General features: G+C 36.7%; 1 non-coding gene across 1 annotated transcript; it reads right to left on the reverse strand.

Moving 5' to 3' along the window:
• Window positions 1-8549: 8549 nt before the first annotated feature.
• LOC112515013 lies at window positions 8550-8656 on the reverse strand. The gene has a single exon (XR_003069470.1). It is a non-coding gene; the product is annotated as a small nucleolar RNA R71 (small nucleolar RNA).
• Between the last annotated feature and the right edge of the window lie 536 nt (window positions 8657-9192).

Below are 9192 nucleotides of genomic sequence, written 5' to 3' on the forward strand. Positions count from 1 at the left end.
GTTTAYAGAACCTGTTTGTATTGATCKTTGCTGAGGAGTTGTCCAATTCTGAAATSTGTTTTTGCTGCTGCTGTTTGTAATTCAAGAAGGCAGAAAAGAAGCTTTGATACCAATTGATAGTCCCTATGATGATCAATCTTCAATCTTCAAGTAATAATCCATGGCGGAATCAGATTTAACAATCAAGAACATTGAGAGGAGATTTGAGAGAGAAAGTCAAAATAGTCAAAGCTCTATATTTCTCAAATGTATACGTATCTTTACAAAATGAACCTCTCTTCTTTACAATTACAAAGATAACACCCTATTTATAGGGTCAAACCTCTAAACACAAGTCAAAGTCAAACTCCTATAATAAAAGTCAAACAYGATGACTTTTACAATTATAGACAATATTTAACTTTCTAGACGAATACAATTTAATACTGATTTTCAGTCCTAACATTYTGCCAATATGCTCCTACAGGACTGCTGCAGGACTTGGCCAAAAATCATCAAAAATCTGCATAAACAGAKAATTAGCATTAGATATGATATAATACTACTAATACATATATATAAATATATAAAGATGACATAAAAAGACTCAATTAAGACACTAATGGGCAAATAAAATAAATGAAAATGGTTAAGAAAATGATATAATAATGTTAATAAATTAACACTTATCACACCCCCAAACTTGAATTGTTGTTTGTCCCAAACAACAGAAGAAAGAAAATTAAAAGACTCAAATTTCTAWCAAGCTAAAGTTTTCTTAGCATGAATATTCAATAGCCGAAATATGCATGTTTTTGAAATTTTTGAAGGAAGTGTTCTACTCCTGGCTTAATGCTTGATATCCATAGCCCTTCATAATCTTAGTTCTCGTAAACTTAAGTCTTTGATATTGCCAAACCATAAGCTAGCCAACATTTCTATTGCTATATTAGATTCAACAAAGGTTTTGGGACTTTGAATTGGGTTTTGCATTAGGCTTTTTCTCTTMAATGCATGCCTTTTACCTCATCTCTCTWTTTCACTCCATAGYACTATTTTACTRCTATGCATCTYATATTGAGGTATGTTTGGACACTTTGGCCCTTTTCAAACAATTTGGTGTACTTTGACACTCTTTTGTATGCACAAGACATGGAACGATGTTCTTTTGTTTGTCTTTTGATCTTAGTGCATATGTTTCATGTGTTCGATAGTGTTTGGTGTTTTTAGGACCCTCCCCCAAACTTAAGGGAAACAATGTCCTCATTGTGATTTCTTCAAGGCTACAAATTGGCCAATTTGAAATGAAGGCCCAATTGAATCAATGTAGAGCTTTGGAAATGGTTGGCTAGTTCTAAAGGCTTAATTAAAAAAAGATGGGTAAGCTTTGAATTATTGTGGCTATGGTATCAAGTCAAACAATTGTACGACAACTTCCTCATTTATTCTATTTTTGGTGCATAGATGGCCAAAAGAATGCATMCTATTAAAGTCAGTTCCCAATAATCTAGATTGAAACAAAAAAGCAAAGATGATCAGTCACAAATGTGAATTGATTATCTTTAAAATAAAAAAAGACTCAATCCTAAGGACTTTTGAAACAGAAAAGCAAAGATGATGAGTCACAAGTGTGACTTGATCATCTTTGATATTTAGGAACACTTAAGACTCAAAGAAAAGACTTAATAGCTAAGACTAACAATCCAACTCGAGGTCATAGTGACCCTAGAGTAAGGATGAGCAACAAACCAACAAGCAGTCCAATAAAGGACTGCATCACCTTTAAACAGATCAAAGGAAAACCAAACAATGGGATTGCCATTGTTCTACCATAAAACAGCCAAAATGACCTTAAAACAGCATAGGAAGGTCAAAAGGAATGCATCAAAGAGGGCCTCCCCAAAACAGTCATATATGGATTTCAAACAGCAATATATAGGATTAATAAAACAACAACAAGGTCCTAATTGACTACATCAACATGTCTCAAATGAGGCAAAGAAGAAATATCTTTAAGAAGCGCAAAACAACAAATACTATTTGAACCCTTAACAAGAATAAAACAGTAAATGGAACTCTTAAGCAAACAGGGTCTGTTTTGGCAAACATAATTGAAGTAAGCAATGGTCAAAACAACAAAAGAAAATGCATGAATATAAGGATAGGACTGCATAGTACTTGAAACAACAAAGAGCCTCMATTGTGGGAAACAAAATTATCATAAAACAGGTAAGCCTATGGCTTAAGGTTATTCATGATATACCTTAGATGATTAAAACAACAAAAAGAACTAAACAGAACAACAAAGCTAAAATAATACTTAAGAACAACAAAACAAACTTTACTCAAGTAAAAACAACAAATTACAAACTACAAATAGCAATACAGATGTGGTATTAACAACAAACAACATATCTTATGAAAAACAAGTAAAACTACGAAGGACCTAAGACACCACTGACAAAAGAGATAACCATCTCTTATGCACAGTGACTAATAGACACAAAATAAAATCATAGGATGCATAAACAACAAACTGATAAAACAACAAAATAAACTATACTTAAGTAAAAACAGCTTAGTAAAACAACAAAGAGCCCCAAATGGTCTGAATAGCATGCCACTACTTCTAAGACATAACTGAYAAAAGAGATGGGTTATCTCTTATGCACAACAAATATTGAACAACAATTGCTTACAGACCAAGAGCAAACATTAMTTGGTTAAAACATCAAAACAACAAGTAAGAACTTTAAAACAATAAAACATGCAGCAACTATTTAAAACAGCATAGCAGTTGTTTAAAACAGCAAAATAGAAACTACAATTTACCTAAAGATCATGCATAATTAAACAACAAATGTATATACAAAAGAGGGAAGGAGATAGAACCTGTCCTACTCAGATTGAGTAGGAGAGTCTGAATGCTGCAACAGAATGGACTTTGGTGGAGATGGAAACTTGRTGGCACTCTTGGATTTCCCATGCTTCATGGCAGCTCTTARTATCCTTTCCTTCTGCATCTTGTACTCAGCCCACTGCAYCCTTTCTTTCTTTCTTTAAGATATCCATTTCTTTCTTCAACTCAGCAACCTTCTTCATTCTTCTATAATGCTTCTTCAAAACAGTTTACTTTAAAGCATTGGAATGCTCTTCCAATGCTTTCAACARTTCAGTCTTTAGAGTAGCCATGACAGAGGTTGYTGTTTTAGGTTGGCCTTTGTCATTCACTCTCAATATCCTRTCCAAGTTTTTCTTATCTATGGAGGTTTTCTCCATAAARATCAAATCTGTAGGCAAAGCTAGAACTTGGGCCTTCTACATTAGCTTGTGGATCAATGAGGGGTRAAGCACAAGCCTTGGTTTTGGAGCATATCATCCTTCCAACATCAAATGGCTTTGTTTCTATTATGCAGTATAGGATAAGGACTCTTTCTAATCAGAGTATGCCTCATGAAGTAAATCCAAAGGTTTACTTCAGGCTTCAAGTATTGGGTTTTTAGTAGTCTGGCTCTACACTTGAAGCTCCACACTGCCCCTTCTTTTGTTACCCTAGCTAGGATCTCATCATATTCCTCATCACAACAACCAACAGTCAATCTATCTAATTCAAAGTGYGAGGGTGGTATAAGCTCTAAAAGATCATTTAGTGCATTGGGTGAATAGGAAACAGGGGTCTTTCTAACTCTCAAATCTACACCATCAGTCACAACAACCTCAGTATAAAATTYCCTAACCCAACTTATGTTAAATTGGTTACGTACTTCACACAGAATTTCCCATCCCAAAGTATCTATAGTGGCTCTAATAGAGGGGTTGGCCAATAACAGTTGTTGTGAAAAGCCTTCAGGTACAACTCCRACTTTTTCAAAAAATTGCAAGAAAGTTTTTCTTGCCAATGGTGTGCTAAACAAATGCTTGGGCTTAAGATAGATACCTAACCCATCATCAAACTGCTACCCTGGCCTTTACTTCTTCCTTGTTGTTCTAACAGCCTTTTCCTGCTCATCARACTACTCACTAACCACCCTTCTTTTCTTTGTACTTCATGTCTTAACCCTTTCGATTCCCTTTTCCCTTGTTGCTTTCCATTTCAGACTAGCACCAGTGTCATGCTCCTCCCTTTCATGTTCATCATAATGGCYKCTGTGTACAGGGCTATGATGAACATAATGTACCCCTTCATAATAGTCATGGATTCCATAATTGAATGGGYTGTAGGGTTCCATATTATCTTGACCAGTTGTCACAAAGGTATTAGTGGGGCTAGGCAYAAAGGGTTGGGTGGATTAGGATGAAGGTGGTGGTGATGCAACAACAGGTTYATTATGGGGTTCAGAGGGGTTTTTTGTAGGTGTGAGGGGTGTTAAGGTTGGAATTGAGGGTGAAAGTCCCAAAACAAATTAAATTTCTTGGATGGAAACAGTGGGTGGTAAAGGGGTAATGATTTCAGTAGGTGGTGGCTCAGTGATGGTGGTTTTCATGGTTTCAGGGATTGGGTTGGTARTGATAGGTTATGGTTCAATGGTTGTGGTTTCAACAAAGGTAGGTTCAACAGCTGTTTGGGAAGGGTTAACAGGTTCAATARGGGTTGGCTTAAAAGAAATTGGTTCCACAGTGGTTGATGTAACAGAAATTGGTTCAAAGTTTGTTGCTTTCATGAAATTTAGTTCAATAGGTGTGGCTTTAACTAGACAACAAATCCATAGTTAGAGGTCGAATGATACGCAAACCTGCCTGAAGTCTTGTAGTGATATTCAAAGAGATAGGTGGTGTGATCATTTGTGAGTTAGTAGCATCTGCCAGTGTGTCCAAGGAGTTGTAAGCCTCTTTTGTTGCCTTGATTTCATTGATCTATGCGACCTTCTTCTCTTGAGRTGAATCACTRTCATTAGATAGAGAGATGACAGTACTGAAAGGCTTAAAATTGGTCGTTCCCTTAGCTCTGTTCCTAGTCATTCTAGCAGTAACATAATACCGCGGCTAAGGTTGTGGTTGTGGCTGTGGTTGAGGTTGTGGTTGTGGCTGTGGTTGAGGTTGTGGTGGAGATTGAGGTCGAGGTTCACCAAAAGGAACCTTCCTAATGGGTATAGCATCAATGGGTTCTTCTTCACTGTCACTGGATTGATTTCTAGAACCCTCRYTGTACGCAGGAAGCAWAATTTCAGAAGGTCCATCCMTCCTTCGTGGCCTTGACTTGATGATGGCCATTAGGTGAAACAGAGGAATGGAGATGACTAACAGGGGGTTTGGGGAATTTTGGTGAACAGTGRCTTAGAAAGAATGCAAATGATGCATGAACAGTGATTCAATGTGTTTTAAGGATGCTAATGCTTCTTCTCCATGTTTTGGTTTCGAAAATTCAAACCTTGATTAGATGAATGCTCTGAYTGTATCGAATAATGGGTTTGAATGATCAGAGATTCTACCTTGCGAGTAGTATACAATGCGCCAAATTGATGAAGTCTTATCACCTTGAAAGTGTGGCCRAGATGAGCTGTGGCTTACGGTGTTCGTACGAATGAGAGTACTGTGAAGGTCTCGAGTGATGCCTAAGGTTGAAGATGAAAAGACAACAAATGGACTAGACTGGTACTAGTTACCGTTTATGAGATAGGTTGCATCCTACGCAGGCTTCAAAATGGGCCTCTTTTTAGACGGGCCTAGTGATGGCCAAATCGGCCTAGCCCGTAACYGCCGGAGGAYCAGAACCRGGATCGGCAAGGGACCGGGACCGACCAGGACCAGCGTGGACTGGTTAAAGGACCGCCGGTTATGATCCGGTTAAGAAAATTGTCGTTTTTTGGGACCGAGACCGACCGRGACCGGCGTGGACCGGTTGAGGGACCGCCGGTTATGATCCGGTTAAGAAAATTGCCCATTTTTTGGGACCGAGACCAACCAGAACCGGGACCGRTTATGGGACCGRCCTAGTCAACAAAGTCAAACTAGWCGTTACTAAGGTCAAACTAGCCGTTAGAATGGTKAATATAGYCGTTGGGGTCRAAAAATGACCGTTTTTTCWTCTCTTCTCTTCTTCAATTGACTATAAATATGCATGGGAGTCCCAAGTAAACATACCAACTCATCTCATCTTCAAAATCGCAAAAATCGCTCTYAATTCTTGGTTTCTCGCTATATTTTGTGAATTCGCTACGTATTAATTTCTCGTTTTCACTTCACAATTCTCGGTTTTATCTCTCTTTGTCTTASAAAATGGCTGGTGAATAACCATCAAACGAACAAGTTGCCCAAGTTCTCGTCGAACACGGACGAAAGTCCGAGATTTGGAATCACTAAAACTTGGTGGTTCTCACGAYCRAAAAAAGAAWGGCACAATGCAAATTGTGTCAAGCTCTCTGATAARTATCAACTTATTTGATACTTTTACACTTTTTYTTACTTTATTTACCCATTTTATTTTCTMAAAATTCCGCAAATTGAGTCTTTTTGTTWTATTTTTCTATCTTTTTTATATTGGAGCTAAATTGATGTGATAAACATGTTTACTTCTTGGATATRTGCTGATTTTTTGAAAAATAACCATGTTAATAGGTATTTGACTGAAGCACGCTAYAGCGTGTGCTGCAGGATGATTCCAGGGGCACTTTTGAGAATAGTACAGGAAATCTTTTGATGTCAAATCCTTTTTTTGGCAACCCATCTCCTGCAGTTTTTAAGATCTTATGGTACAKATTTAAGATTTKATTTTTGACTAATATTTAGGTAGCATTGCTTTACCCAATGGACAATGTAAAAAATAGGGTAAAAGCTTTATCTTTTGGTCCTTGTCCTCTCTTCTCCTACTATATAAAGGGAGGAGGTTTGGCATTGTAGAAGCAAGTCTTGTAAGAAAGTCATTTTGGAAAGTAAGAACTCTAGCAAGTAATTTGGGAGAAGCAAGTTTTTTAAGAAACTTTTGCATGTAACTTTAGAAGTATTTTATTTTATCTTTACATTTAAGTCTTCTTTATAATTCCTCTTTACATTTATTCCTTCTTTTATCTTTTATTCTCTTATGCTCTACTTATTATGCTTTATTATTTATGCAATTAGTTTTTCTATTTCAAGTATCTTTAGTCTCTTTTATAATTCTTCTTAGAATTTATTTCCTCTACTCTCTTTCCTTCCTTACGCTTTATTATTTATGCATTTAATTTTTCAAGTATGGTAGGCTAAAAATATAGCTTGGGTGTTGGGTGATGTTAAGAGAAACACCGATTCCRTTGTAAAAATATAAATAATAAATCATTACAACTACGTCATTCAAGTTTTTATTGCAAAMACATCATCCATGGACAAGTTGATCACTTGTTTCAAAGTGTTAAAGTGTGTTGGATTTTGAGATAAACCAACAAGCACACGTCAACTTGAATGATATGGAAGTACGCTCGAGAGAGCTACTCAGAATTGAGGAGACTCGTTTTCACTCCATTTAGCTTATAAAAGGAATAGTTTGAGCCAATGTCGAGACTCCAGCCTTGCATAGAGATATGATGGCTTGATCTATGACTGTGTGCCATTCTACATCTCGAGAGAGTACCTTAATAAAAGCTATTAGTTGTAAAGATAAGTTATTTATAAAGCATGCTGTAGCATGTTGTCTACTTAAAAATTGGTTTAATATCTTAACAAATCTCTACACCCTAAGCTCTCTTTTATTACTTGTTCACAACAGTAGTGTTTAACCAACTCGCCACAATTATTTCTTCGAATTCACCATCTGAAATCATATATCTATTCATACTATTAAAACGAACTTTTATTCCTTTTCTCCGTGGGCGATATTAGGTATTTTTACCACTTTATTACTTGTAAAAGACGATAGTGGATTGATAAGTGTATACTTGCACTAGTCTCCATTTGCTAACAGTCCGAGAGATGTATTTTATATAATTCACGTAACAAGTTTTTGACGCCGCTGCCAAGGATTAGGCAAAAGTTTTTTTTTAGTAAATCTAAAGATTTGATTTTTCTACCATCTTGTCACTTGACTTTAGGTGTGGTGTATGCCAAGGCTACCACACGGGGAGATTTTTGAATTGGATCCGGATATTGAGAGAACTTTCAGACAAAGATGAAGAGTGCAAAGAGTATTATTATCTACTCTAACCTCTTCCAATATGGCTGAAAATCCACTTCTAACACCTCCCCCACCACTGAATGACGCTGAAAAAATAATMAGATTGGCAAACGCAAAAGATGGAGGAATTATGGATGATGCCATTCTTGTTTTTGATCAATTAAACTCAAGGATAATTAGACCAGAAATGGAAGCCCTCCAATTTGAGTTAAAACTAGTGATGTTTAATATGTWGCAAATCAACGCTCATTTCAGTGGTTTTCCATCTTAAGATCCACACTCACACTTAAAATCACTCATGGAAATAGTTGACACTTTTCTTATCCCAGGAGTATCTAATGATGCTCTAAGACTCACATTGTTTCTTTTTTCTTTAAGGGATAGGGAAAAGTCTTGGTTCAATTCCTTATGACCAGGATCAGTGGATTCTTGGAATAGCATGGTAGAAAAGTTTTTAAAAAAATATTTTCCTCCCACTCGAAACGCTAAGTCCAGAAACGAAATTTATCTTTTTAAACAAATGGACGATGAGACAGTTCCCGATGCTTGGGAATGGTACAAGGAGCTATTAAGAAAATGCCCTCACTATGGCATCCATACTGTATATAGCTCGAGACATTTTACAATGGGTTGAATCTCACTGCAAAACAAATGCTCGATGCTACATCAGGAGGAGCTTTCACAGCTAGTACCAATAATGATGGATATGATATCCTTGAAAAGATTTATAATAATAATGGACATTGGGCAGATCCACATGCACTAGTACCATGCAAAATAACAGGCGTACATGACATAGATGCTTTTATAGCATTGACGGCACAGATGACTGCAATGACCAACATGATAAAAAATTTAACAAATGGTCAAACAACATAATCTATAGCCACCGCGCATGCTCCAACTGTTGAGTTGGTACAATGTGTGTATTGTGGTGGAGGACATCCCTTTGAATATTATCCATCTAACTCTGAATCAGTCAACTCTGTGGGGAATCAAAATAGATCAGGACCATTTTCTCAAACATACAATCCTGGGTGGAGACAACACCCAAAATTTTCAAGGCACAATCCTGCTTTAAACCCACCAATGAACAAACACCAAGGGACTTCACAATTCCAACCACACCA

The sequence above is a fragment of the Cynara cardunculus genome (genome assembly GCF_001531365.2).
Source record: "Cynara cardunculus var. scolymus isolate 2C chromosome LG 6, CcrdV1, whole genome shotgun sequence".
NCBI lineage: Eukaryota > Viridiplantae > Streptophyta > Magnoliopsida > Asterales > Asteraceae > Cynara > Cynara cardunculus.